The 14,295-nt window shown below is 36.9% G+C and overlaps 1 long non-coding RNA gene across 1 annotated transcript in view; it reads left to right on the top strand.

Annotated features, from left to right (window-relative positions):
- Positions 1-12,566, top strand: part of LOC107204870 — a 31,070-nt gene extending 18,504 nt beyond the window's left edge. The window contains exon 2 of the long non-coding RNA XR_001521775.2: positions 12,239-12,566. This is a non-coding gene — a long non-coding RNA (uncharacterized LOC107204870). The remainder of the gene's footprint in view (positions 1-12,238) is intronic.
- The last annotated feature ends 1,729 nt before the right edge of the window (positions 12,567-14,295 follow it).

Genomic DNA, 14,295 nt, shown 5'->3' with positions numbered 1-14,295 from the left:
AGGCCTGGTCATGAGGGAACGGGAGGAGAACTGCATGCAGTTAGGCTGACACTGACTGGGATTTTTGCCTGATAGAAAAACAGGGAGAAATCAGGGTTGACACTCACAGTAATAGACCTTTCATTCAAGAAAAGGATTATCTGATGTTTGATAAAGATATTTTTTTTAATTTCAATTTTCATTTTGCTTTTACTTTTAGAATTAGTTACAACACAGTTGCAAAAACTGCATGAGGAATAATATATAGGGTACTATTTGTCAGCAATTAACCACAAATCTTTCTACCAACTCCTTGCTTTTTAACTTATGGGCTCTCCCTTCTCTTCACTCTCAGCACAGAAGATACCTTCTTAACTTATCCCTATCTCGTACAACCCAAATTATCCAAATCCTTGTGTCTTGTGGGATCAACTGCTCAGAGAGCACAAAAGGAACACTAAATGTTAATTGCATTGGTTGCAGACTTTGCATCTGTTTTGAACAGCTACATGAATGAAAGTAATGAAGAATCAGATTTACATGCAGTTTATAGAGACCTTCAGTACCTTTCAGTAGAGAAAAAAATTAACCCATACTGTTAATGACTAATTCATAACTTAGCTGTGCTGCCTACATTATAAAGGGAATAATAGGTAGATGCTGCTGTACTGAGAACTGGTGAGTAAAGTTGAATATCACTGCAAAGTTAAAAGATATTTTAAGTTTCTCTCACCAAGATTTTCTGAGATGAAAATTTAAAAGCAAAAAAAAAAATAAAAATATAATATATATTTTATAGTTAATTAAAGCTGAGTGTTTCCTTACCCCTTTTTTACCACATGTATTCATGACTTTAGAAAGAAAGCAACAGGTGCTGAAAGTATATGAACTAAAGTTAATTGAAAGTTTGTAGATTTGTGATATTCTCATTAAAATTTGCAAACACAAAGTATAAGGTTAATAATCTAAATCATTATTTTGAACTATGTATAACTAACAGCATGAAATGAATAAAGGATTTCAATACAATATTTGGAAGTATTTTGTCCAGCCGTGTCACTAATAATAAGAGTTAATTGATTTTATTTAACACTCTGTCTCTTACAAAGAGAGGAAAAATTCCAATTTGGGTATTGAAAAGCTGAAATAGTTATAAAGCTCTAAAAACAGTCATTTTCAGCTTTGAAGACAGTACAGGTTGTAAAAAAAAGCAGCACCTTATGCATTCTCTTTCTGACAACACAATACCTTATCTGTGGTACATTATTAGAACTAAAAAGCTCCAGCAAATGGCCTAGAGAACAGAAGAGTTCCTAAATCTGATGGCTTTAATCATTCCTCTTATTTCATGGTTCCCTTCAGCATTAAAACACACTGCTGATCAACCTGCAAGACAGGGATTTGCAATGCCAAATCTTTCAGGATGAAGTTGATTGCTTATTAAAGATTCCTTAATTTTGGTGGTCAAGCTGTTTGTCAATCAAGAGGTGGAGCTTTGAGAGTTGGCACTGGAGAGCAGCACAGCTGTTACAGAAAAGCTGACCTTGGAAACCTTGTATGATAAAGATATGATTCATCTTGTACTCACAGATGGAAAAAAAAAATGCATTGCAAGATAAAGAAAATTTTATTACAGAATGTATTGCCTCTCAAGAGGAGAAACTTGGATAAACTTTGATAAACTGAAGATATTTCTCAGTATTAAGAGTCACGTTGAGGACACCAGGACTCACATGTGGAGGAAGATTTAAATTCCCTCCAGTCAATGGATGTAAAACTGTCTAGGATTTTTATTACAAACAACACAGGGGTTAAAACACCTGCAGGCTACAGTTCTGCTGGCTGGCTGACTACTTCGTGAAGGACACTTTGGAACAAGAGAAAGCCTGTTCAGAAAGGAATAAGGCCTGATTAGCAAAGAAACACTTAAGAGGTCAAAAAGGGCAGGGACAAGAAAAGATTTGAGAAATATATCTAAATAATAAAACATTCTCCAGCAATAAAGTAAAAAGAGAACAGAAATACCCAGGGTTCTATACAGTAGGAGGAAAACATGAGCTTTGGCATCATGCCTTTATTAGCACAAAGAATTTTTTGCTTTTAAAAACTGAACTGTGATATGAGCTGGCAGGGCAAAGCTAGAGGGTAATGCAAAGAAAATGAATGTAGATACTTTCCACCAAATTTGATAGAAATGCCATTATGAGCTTAACAAATTTTTTCAGTAAGAATTGTTACTATATGGTTGGAAAATAGGAAAAGTAGCAATTATATTTTCCACGGAGAATAAATGTGATATGGACAAGTGCAAACTTGCTCTTTTGTCTGTATATAAGACAACAAATGATAAAGCAGAGCTCATTAGAGACATTAGAGGTTAGAGAATATTGGTTAACTATCACAGGAAGTTATCAGAAGTAGCCTGGTAGTGTATTTTCTCAACAAATCAAGACAGATGGTCTTACCTACCTTAAGAAGTGAAGCACCAAATGACTGAGTCAAATGTAAAATTATGGGTGAGGCTGAGTAGTTCAGCCATCAAAAGCTAAACTACAAGTGAATAAAAAGACTTGTCCAAGGCAGAAAGACATGGGTAGTAATGCAGAACAGAAGTAGGGTGCAGAAGTTTCTTACCAATATGTCCATGGGTCTGTATTTCTCTGAAGACTTCAATAAAGAATGGCACCAGCTATAAGTTAAAACCTTCTGCTGGTAAAAAAACCAAACAGTTGTGGAATAGATGGGAAGGATCTAAAACAGCCTTCCCATGCTCTCTCCACCCTTCAGGACTGGTTGCTAGAATGACAGTGAATCACTTGACATTGACCTCTTGGTCTCTTTCACATATCTTTGCTTTCACCAGGATGCTTCAGAAGCCCATCTTCAACCTTTTAGTTTGCATTTCAAAAACCACATGCTAAACTGGCACGGATATTGCTTCTGTTTGATGCATAAGAGGTTTACATGTTCTTTGAACAGTCTGCCCACAGTATCCAGATGCTCTGGAGTCAGAAAGATAGTGCTTATGAGTCTGACTGGATCCACTTGCCAGCTCTACAGTGCCAGTAAAGCCCATAACATATGCACGGGAACCCAACATTCATATCAGATCAGTATGAACATGAAAAAGCTTGGTTGAGGTATTTTGGCAAGGCAGTAAGAGCATTCCCTGATGGAGCCTATGCCAACAGTACTTAAATATTTACCATTTACTGTGGAGTTCTTAGATTAGATATAAATGTACTCCCAGTTTTTACTTCCACATTACCAAACTCTACCTGCTGTAGCTCTGATCAAACCCTCCTCTTTAGGTCCCCTAGATGCCAACTGTTTCAGCTGGAGAAGACCACTTTAATTAGCACACCTGTGAGATCTCTTTTTGATAGCTTCACCGAGAGTTTCAGCTGTCTGTTTCAGGTGACAGAGATGAACTTGGCTGCTCATGAAGAACATAATGTCTTATTTCACCAGGATCTTCTTGCTGATGCTCCTATCTTGGGAGCAGCACTGAAAGCTCATGGAGTCCATATGCATGTCACAAACTAGCACAAACAAGTGAAATCTGATGTTCTGCAAACAAAAAGGTTAGTGTAGGTAGGCGCTGCTTCTTTGTCACACCAGGCTGAGAATTATGTTATAACTGAACTCAGGTCTGAGTAGAATTACACATAAAAACATTTTCTTTAAGCGTGTTTTTAAGTAGAGTTGGTTGTACAATCGTTCTGTTCTGCTGGAGGCATAGTTTGTGAGTATGGCCGCTCTCTTTTGTCTGTCCTTCAGTTGAAAACATAGCCTAAAAATCTGTCTTTGCTGCAGAGTTAGTTCCAGTGACAGGAGTTGATTTGTTAAGAACTAAGTGGATTCTTTCCCTGCTTGTGGGCAGTGCATTTAAAAGACATGCTCCATCCCTGTCCTACGTTATATGTTTACAACAAAGCATTCAGAGCCTAAGTGGAAAGGCTGCCTTGCCTGTGGCACAGATTCTTGCTGTAGCTTTTAAACTGCACCACCATTGGTCTTTCTCTCCTTGATTATATATTCATACATAGAAATAAGTGTGGAATAAGTGACTGCTTTATAAATGTGCTCTCTCAGAATGCAGAACTGCTGTCTGCAGAGAACATTTATTCATGGAGGGCCTCCAAGGCCGCTGTGTGAGCAGTAATGTGATCTGACTATGACTGCACATAACTGAGGGCAGCCATGCCACCAAGTCTTACAGTTGCTGACCTTCGGAATTCTGTGTTTACAGCAAGTCACAGAAAGGCACCAGAACTAAGAACAGGTGGCCTTGAGTTGTGTGAACAGCCTACGGGGTTTTAAACAGTTCTGATTTATTCAGTGTGACAGTCCCTGTATAATAAGGTTGGACTTGGAGATTGCAAAATACGAAGTTTCCACGTGTGTTTTGGTGAATATGATAAGGAAAATGGGCTATAGCTTTTTATGTAAGTGATTGACATTCATTCCATCATCACTTTTAAGATTCTGAACGACACTGCTTGTGGACACATCTTGTGTTCCCTGCTGTCGCCTGATCTCTCAGCCAACAGTGCTCAGCCAGAGCTTCCCATTTCTCGAACACCAGTCAGTCTGTCTTTAAAATTTGCTGCTCTACCATAGTGATCATGTTTCTGATAACCTCAGACTAAGAAGATGAATTTTACTGAAATTATTTGTTGAATTTTCTACTTTTTTCCTGTTATACATATTTTCTTTTTTTTTTCCCCATGGATTTTTTAGATTAAGATCCTGATCCTTCAAACAGGCAAATTAAATCAGTGGATCTGTAATAACAGATAATAAAACAGGGATGCCAGTGCTCTCACAAGAATCAAAATACTTACCTGATCAGCTCTCGAGTAAAAATCTTTCAAATTTCGGTTTGTCAGACTACCACAGCGGTATATCACAAATCTCACTACAATATCCTTTCTTTTGGTCTTAAACAAGTTTGCCCATTGCAGTCAAGTATTTAGCAACTACAGCTTGTATTTTGGGTAAGTTAATATCTTTACAAATTCCATTTTATTGTGAGTGTAACATGACAAAAGTCATAGCTGAATATAAATAGCCTAACTCATTCTGTCTCTTACAACTAAAATATTAGGAGTTGGGCATTAAAAATAGAAAATGTGTATATACAAAACTTTGCCAACTCTGCAAAAGCATGTCTCTATGAAACTGTTTTCTGATAGATGTTTCTTTCAGGGAAAGTCACCTGCACTGATCTGGGGATGAGGATGTGACACAACCATACTGCACAGGCACCTGTACCTTCTTCTCTCAAAGGGCTTTGTCAGAGCCTCTAAGTGCAGTTTTCAATCCAGGCATGAAGATGCCTGATCTTTGCTTTAAGCAGTACAGAAAATTTTGACAGAAAAAAAAACAAAAAACTCTCCAGTTTTTCACAATTGGTGTAGACTAATTTCCAACTACATGTACCTTCAGAACTTCCTTTGAGGATATCATTCACAGTTCCAGTCCTGGGACCTTCCTAGAAGAGCATTCTCCTGGCCTCTCAGAATTCTCCTGTCTCTGTTTCCCAGAAAAACAGAGGTTTTGGGGGTTTTGTGGGTCTTTCTGACCCAGAGTAGAAGTTACCTACAATACCCACCTTCACTTAGGGTAATTCTGCTATTCCCCACAATTATAGCTGCAGTATCCTCTACTGGCCTGTTGTCAGCCACCCAGTTGATGGACAGCTACAAGGCCTTGGAGACAAAAGAAAGAGCCTTTTTTACTTTTTTGATGAGCAGCTGAATTTGTACCTCACCTGGAATAGTCAGCTGAAACTCTCACTGTGCAGATATCTGGAAAACATTAAAAAGAGGTCTCACTGGTGTGTAAAGTGACCTCTTCCCAGACAAATTACCAGATATCCTGGGGGGTTCTTGTAATGATTACTTGCTAATGCACTTACATATAGCCATGGTCAGTAAGGCAACACAATGATTTTACTAAGTGGGGGAAGATAATATTGCATCACCTCTGTTTTCTATGAAACTGCAAATATACAGTGAACTTTTGCCAACTTCTGTCATTTGTCGATGTGATTTTGTCTTACAGAAGGCAGAAACTGAAATGGCCAGAAACCCAGTGATTTTCCCACATGGTATTTATTTTTCATTTTACATAAAGTTTCTGTTACACAGCCTCTTTTATCCTATCAATTTTTATTCACTAGCCACACTCTGTCACCACCTTTTAGAATGGCATCAGTACTATCAGCACCATTACTGTCCTTATTCAGCAAAACACATATGTTCCAAAGTTTCCAATGCCCCTGCAGCAAGAATAGTTATAGAATGATCTGGGAAAAAAAAAAAAATCTCATTTTTCTTGATATTCTGTCTAACAACACCATACTTTAGATGTTACTGAGGTTACAACAATAATATGGAAAATGTGTTTTGGCTTTTATAGTATTTTTTGTCTTGATGAAATATTAGTAGGAGCTCTCTGTGCCAGATAAAGAGATGGAATCACAATTTGTATTTGATACAAGAAAGGCAGATGAAAGCAGGCAGAAAAAAAAAAAAAACCCAACAAGTTATGTGACTTAAAAGCAATCAGGTGCTCTAGAAAGATGACTTTTTATTTTGAAAAGCCATACATATCTCCAGTCAAAAGATGGGGATAGAATGAGAATTTGTGCTGCACCATTTGCTCCAGCAGTGTTCTCTCCACCTACCCTCTTCAACTGTCGTCCTTTTCAATTTAGCTTGACTGGTGGGAGATAAGAAACTAAAGGGCAATGAAGAAAGTTGGACAGAGTATTTTTGTTCCCTGGCAAATCAGTATCACTCTTCTAGAAATCAGGATGCTGTAGCTGTCTGGGCTCATCCTGCACATCAAACTCCAGTGCAAATTTTCTTCCTGCATTTGCTTATTTTAAGCTTCAGCAAATTACAACTGTTTCATAGACTCACTAGAATCACCCTGTGGCAATGTTAGAATAATAGTCCTTTTCTTAGCATTGTAACTACAAGGTGTTTTTAAGGTGAACCTGGAAATGCCCATAATGCACACAAGCATATGCTTCTCTCTGTGTGTATGTGTAGTGCATACCTACCTACACAAGCTGACAGACACCTTGTGGAAAGAGGAAAGAAATAAGGGAGACTTTTCCTGACCTGGGGGTCAGGAACTTGAGTCTGACAAAAATAAACATCTTTGGGATGAATATAAAAGCTCCTGCATGAGGCAGCTTTTTTTCCATTGCATTTTGCTTTGTGGAAGAAAAATTTTGGCTTGTTTAACATACTCCCAGATGTCAATTAACTCCTTTCACAACTGCTTTGTGCAGTAAATTTCTCTAAGCTACTGGTTATCTGTCCTTTTGCTATGGATTTATACAGTGCCTAGCATAATACATCACTGGTGCCCAACTATTCCTATAAGTGAACACCAAACAAGCTAAGCAACTGAGAAGATGTCAACTGCTTTTAAGTAAATTAGGTAGTATTTATCATGGACAGAGTGGTTTTTAAGGCTTGTGGGGAAGGGATTTTTTTTTTCTTCTCCTTTTTCTTCCCTTCAAATTTTCTCAACTCAGAGATGTGTGAACTACTTATTGAATTACAACCTGCTGTTCATGAACCACTGAGATGCTGGCCTGATTAAACAATAACAAGACCATTTCAATAGCAATGGACTCATTTTTATGTTACTTTTTTTTTTTTCTTTTTAGATGAGAGTTACAGAAAAGAAACCCATAAAGATACCCTTATTTTGGTATAGAGGTTTGAAGATGGGAGGCAGAGTCCTCCTGCACTTTGCTAACATTATTTAAGTATAGGAAATCCCTTGTACAGAATTGGGATGCTAATTTGTCATTTTTCTTGTCCAGGACAAGTGTTTGCTTAACTGACTGCTGATTGTATGGGAACTGCCTCTATTAACACCAAAAATCCTGAAGTTTACTGTGTGTAGTTTTTGGATGTACCTTAGACCAAGACTGAATACCCAAGCACTTGAAAAAGACTAAAATATACTTAAAAATGAAATAAAGTATTTGGATGTTCCTAAACTAAATTGTTTAATTTCTGGTCCTTGTGCAGGCAGAAGGGATTAATTTTGAGCTGCTGCAGCTCTGAATTGCATTACCAAGGGGAGGATACCACCACTAACCACTGGCATTTGGTAGTGCAGTTTTGCTTTTAAACTAGATTTCCTGGCAGGAACACGTACTACAGAGTTAAGAGTCATTGTCATGTACTAAACATCTTTGGTAGAAGAGTGACCACAATCATGTCAAACCTGAGTGATTGTGTTTTAGTAGTCAGAGATAAGTTGCATGAGAAGAATGAAGAAGTGTTTTTGTTTAAGAAAAATTTTAGATAAAATATCATTTCAATTAGCATATTATGCTGCTTTCTCTCATCTGTGTGTTTCTACAGTAATTCAGTTGTGAAAAGCTTCAGGTTTTTTTTTTTTTTTGATGGAAACTAATTATCAGCTTCAATGCAATTCAATACATCTTTTGCTTTCTACCTCAGTTCATAATTTTTTTCTGCTTGTATCACTCAAATTAATTGCAGTTTGTTACCTGTTCAGAAATTATTGAGATTTTAACAAATTTCCATGGTATGTTCAAGTCTATTTCAACAAGGAAAGAGGATTTTTCCAGCAAATTTGAGAGAGCCATGAATATGTCACTGTCAACAAGCTTTAGAATTCTAAGTTAGGGTTTTAAGTTTGAACATTATACAGTTACAAACCATGTATACATAAGCATACAACATTCTTTCAAAAAAAAGGTTTGCATCTCATGTCACAGTTTCAGCCCTTGAGTAATTTATGCAGTAATACAACTATAAAATAGTTTAGGGTAAAAAGGACTTCTAGAGGCTGTTTTGTTCAATGTCCTACTCATTGGGTTAATGTGGCCCTTGCCCCAGCTGATTTTGAACATCTCCAAGGACACAGATTCTACAGAACCTCTGGGGAGTATCTCTCAGTGTTTGCTATTACTGTGAAAAGCTTTTTCTTTTTACTTGCTGGAATTTTCATTCATTCCTTCTTTCCCTTTCATCATGTAGCTCCAAAAAAGTCAGTTTCTGTCTTATCTACACCCTCCTATTAACTAGTTGTGTGCACTCCTAATGTCCTTCCATGGCCACCTTCTCTGGGCTGAGCAGACCCAGCTCTTTAAGCCTCTCCTTGTACACCATGTGCTCCAGCCCCTGACCGTCTTGGTGGCCCTCCCCTGGACTGCTTTATCATAGTGCTGCTTTATAGGAGTTCTCATTAGCTCATTACTTTGCCATTAATTTGTTGTCTCACAGATTCATGACATCATAAATAGTAATGACTGAAGTCATGAGAAGCAGATTGTGAAAGCATTTAATTAACACTGGAAGTGTTCTTCTCTTTTCTGGTTTGTGTCACCCTTGGAGAGCACGCAGTTGCACATGAACATGCACATGCTGGTTCTAAAAGTCTAATTGCAGAAACACCTGTCCAGGTGCCAGATGGACAGAAAATTCCCCTGAAGATGTACATACATTCAAGGAGGTATCTGCCTCCTGAAATCTATCTGACCTGATAAACAAAAAAAATGTTGAAGAGGCCTTTTTTTGAATATCATGTAACAAAGATATGATAAAGCATAGTCTCTAAAGCATTCTTTTCTGTATATTTGGTATATGAACTGGGCATCAGCTGTTAACATTTATTTTTCATTAATTTGTAAACATAATGTCCTTTAATATTCATTCATCAGCACCTGCACTGTCAAAGTTAAATTTTCTCACAGTTTTAGTAGATACACAATTTTCTCCTATCTTAACAATTATCAGGTAGAAGACACTTTCAACAGAATATTCAGATGTAATATGTCTTTTCAGTGGCAGACAAAATAATTTCACAGTTTTTTAAGAGAATATAGCTCCTTTGATAGTAAATGCCACAATAATGTAAAAGTAATTATATGTAAAGATGCTGCTGCTTTTTACAGTCTCTTTGGGGAGAGAATATTCATAATTGTCTTAATCACTCTCAGGTTTTTGCCTTTTCTGGCTGTATTATTCTGTCTTAAAATTGTTCATGTTCTCAGTTCACAAAAAATACATTTCTCTTTACAGTTACACTAAATTATTCTCCTTAAACACTCTCCTCAACAAATCAGTCTCTACCAGAAATATAAAGCAGTAAAGCTTCATAAGAGTTGAAGTACTGCTATTTTTATAGTATGTAAACTGGATTAAAATTTGCAGAGTCCTGATCTGATCCCTACTTATAAACTTCCAGAGTTTGTCAGAAGAAAATTCCTTATTACTGTTTTTTTCAAAGCTCTCACTTGCATGTATTACACAGCCTAAAAAAGAAATACTAACTCTCCTGTGAATCATGAATAAAAAGAAAATTCTTCAAAAGGAAGCTTCAGGAACGCTTTGTGTTCCAGGTCTTATTTTAATTCAACCTTACAACAACAGAAAAGAACAATCACAGCCACTTTGTGGCTGGCTTTTGCTAAATGCCTACATTTCCTCAGAATTAATTTTACACCAAGAAGAAAGTTTAATCAACAATTATGTTCCTTAATGTTGCAAATAAACCCTTGGAAAGGTTTGTTTTATTATTTGGCAAATTTCATTTTGCTTTTATTACAGTGGCAAATGAACCAAAGTAAGAGGTTGCCATCTCCACAGTGATATTGCATCTAAACCCTGGCTACCAAATCAAGCTTGCTGGTATAGTGCTGAATTTTGCCTCTGGTGAGCGTGATCAGCCTGAGAGAAGTGGAATCTTTTGGGAAAGGTGGGGAGCTCTCTGTTGGTTGCTATGGAAGAGACAGGCACAGCAGTAGTTTCATCTCATAATCTCTCTAGCAAATGCAACCTCATTGAAAACAACAAATTATTAGTCTCAAAATGTCTGGCTACTGATCATAAACTTTCCTCTTGGTAATCTCTAACCAGAAATGCCCTGACACGTTTTTCAGCATGAGAACTATTAGCAAAGATAACTCATGATGTGAGGCAGACTTGAGTTACATGAAGACTCTTGCATCCAAACTACTTTACTGTTCCAGCAAAACTGCTGAAGTGGGAACTATAATTAGTCTTGGAGGACTACCACCTCTGTTCTCAATTTGTATAGTTCATAATATTTTCAGACTGGGATATCAGAAGGAAGAAGGTTTTCTCTGTTTTCTGAGGGTCTGATTATGGGTGGAAGAGAGTTCTTTATTTTCAGCCATAATTTCTGTTGTGGCTCAATCCACGGGTGGATTCATGCATAAAGACTGGATGCTTACATCATAATCTAAATTATACAGTGTTTTTCTATCTAAATACTGCTTTCTTGTGAATCATACTTATTAGATTCCACCTGTTGTCTAATCGCTATTTTAGCAAATAAACTTAAGCCTCAGTGTGATGGAGGGACAAAAATCAATCTTTCTTCTTAATGCTGTGTGATTATCTTGCTATTGACTGGTTTTGCATTTAACAATTTCCAGTTTCATTTATTTTTCTTTTTACAGTTCATGTAAATGTCATGTAGAACAATTTTTTTCTTATTCCTTTGAAGACTAGAAATGTCTCCCCCTCCCTGCTCCCAAATATTACCCTTATGATGTATTGTGTTTTTTCATTGAAAACAACAGTTTTAATATTATATATATATATATATATATATATATATATATATATTTATCCTACATATATATCTCTTTTACAGTACTCTTTAATTAGATGCAGACTTTTAAGAGAAAACCTTTGGTGGTGTGCAGTTTTGAAGATATGATCTCCTTATCCTGAAGCCCCAGCCATATTTTTAAAAGAACCTTTAATGCTCTGGGAAATGCCTGCAGGGCTCTAAATTAATGTCTCCCACTGATAATTATGCAGTCGCCAAAGTTAGCTAATATTGACATAGCAGAAGCATGAAATTAAATATTTTTGTAACCTTTCATACCAAGGCTAGAGCAGAAGTCCAGGGAGAAAATTTATCTGTAATGCACTTGAATCATACAGGTTCTGGTAAACAAAGAGGAGGGTAAAATTGCTTGCTTTAGGTGCCATTGAAATTCAAGAATACAAAAAAAGCTTTCTTTTTTCAGAGCTGATAATTAGTAACTATACAAATAAATAATAATTTTTAAAATTAGTAAAGTTGAAGAATTTGCTTGAAATTTTTCCTAAATATCTAAAGTATTGCTATATGTTTTTAAACCAAATGGCTGCTTTTCTGTTTAGAGAATCATTTGTTGTGCGCCCTTCCAAATTGTACGTCTGTTTTGTAATTGCAGGCATACTGAAAGCAAGACTATGACTAAGCAGGAATAAATCAGCCCAGTGTCCTTCCATCAGTTCATTTTCTTCAGGCTGAAGATCCTATCCTTTTGCTTGAAAGAAGCAATAGTGCTTGCCTGCTTCTTTTGACAACAAAGAAATATTATCTCAAAACGAATCATCTACTCTATTTTTATTGGCTACTGCTGTGTTCCACTTTTACATCATGAAGATATGATCCTGTATAGAAGCCCATTAGGAATGACGAGAGTCATCAAATAATAACAAGTGGTTTGATAAAACAAGGAAATATAAGCTGCTAAGAAAAAAAAAGGAAGATGAGAAGAGAAGAAGGGACCAAAGATAAGAAAGTATGATGAAAAAACACCATAGCAACAAATCCCCCCTGCCTAATTCAACATAATGTGCAAAAGAGCATAATTCTCCTCTGTGAACCCCGCTAAAATTTGAACCTGCTGCCTCCCAGTTTGGCTGCTGGGATCAGGAGAAACAATACCAGTAGGAGACTTCTGAAAACCAACAGCTGAAAGCATCACAGACATGCAGAGGGTGTGGGCAGGGGTACAGACAAAGATGGTGAGGAAGTCAACATCTCTTGAGACTTAAAGTGAGCTGAAAGCTTGTGTTTGTTTTTAAAGGCAAAGTGTGGTGGCATGAAGTAGGAAAGAAAGGACCAAGAGTTAGCTGGGTCCCAAGCTAAAGTCAGAACATCTTTCCTAGCACCATGTGATCTCCCAAAAAGCTGCCATGGTTAGCCATAACACATTCTCCCCTCTCCCCAGCTCCCTGTGTTATTCCCCTTTGCCAAATCCATGACTGACCATCCTTGGCCAGAGCTGCTGACTGTACAGCTGCCTGCGAGGAGATGTTCATTCTTCACTTCTTTCAGCTTTGGAACTGAAATAACCTGACCTGAAACCGTTGTTATCCCTGAGAAGTAGGTCATATTTTGGCAGTATAATAGAAATAATACAGTTAGTTATATGTGGACATATATATACAATTCTATATATTCTTACTAGCACATCAATTAGAAAAGAAGATTCTTCTGCCAAAAGGAGTGTGTGTAGTAATGTTTGAATTAACACTGAGTACATTTTCAGTGGAAATATTCTTTTTGATTACTGAAACTGAAGTGGTTCAGTGAATTATCCCAATAATGTTTTCTTGGGAAATATTTACTTCATGTGAAAAACAACTTGCAAAATGTACCTCTCCAAACAGTCAGGGTGTTTTGCCATACAACAGTTACATGCAAGTAGTAAGACAGATACCAGACTAATGGAGAAGGTTTTATCAGAATAACTGTTGGTTGAAAGGAAGAAAATTATAGTGAGGATTGCAAAGAAGAAAATTGCACGTTGTCACCATTTATTTCACACGGGAGAAAAGTTGTGTTTTTCCATGCTAAGTGTATCTGGAAATTCAAAGAGCCTCATATGAACTGTATAATTCCAAATAAATAAAGCTGCATTCTAAGCCTCAAGATAAAAATTCAAAATTATGAACCACCATCATGATCCTTTATTTCCTTGTGACTACCGAAGCAATACTGCCTAAATCAGACACAGAATGTGCCTGCTCTTATACCTAGAATACAGAATAATAATTCTCTATGGCATAAGAGACAAGTTCATTTAAGCATCACAGGCCTACCCAAAAAAAAACTAGGGAGGGCAAAATGAACTTCAGGAATTACACAGGATCAAATAGTGCTGCTACATCTCTATCTCTGGAAAGTTACTGCCAGAAAAGTAGAGGGAATGTTTGCACCTTAAAGTGAGATGTTTAACATGCCGATCATATGTCTTAAAAAAAACCTGTGTGTCAATGCACTTACTGTGTCTGCCTTTACATGTTGAGCCAAATATGCCTTTTCTAAAGTCATAAATCACATGGTTTAATTGAAATCTATTTTAAAATCAATTCTGTTAACTCAGTGCCTCTGAATTCACTGACGCAAATCGAACAGGAAAAAACAGGTTTAAGCTGATTAAAGAGACTGAACATAAAGACTGAATACAACCCCTTTTTTCCTGTAGCCCAAGCAAAT

This window comes from Parus major, chromosome 1A, assembly GCF_001522545.3.
Source record: "Parus major isolate Abel chromosome 1A, Parus_major1.1, whole genome shotgun sequence".
NCBI lineage: Eukaryota > Metazoa > Chordata > Aves > Passeriformes > Paridae > Parus > Parus major.
The sequence above is the reverse complement of the archived record's forward strand: the minus strand, read 5'-3'. Positions and strand labels throughout refer to the sequence as shown.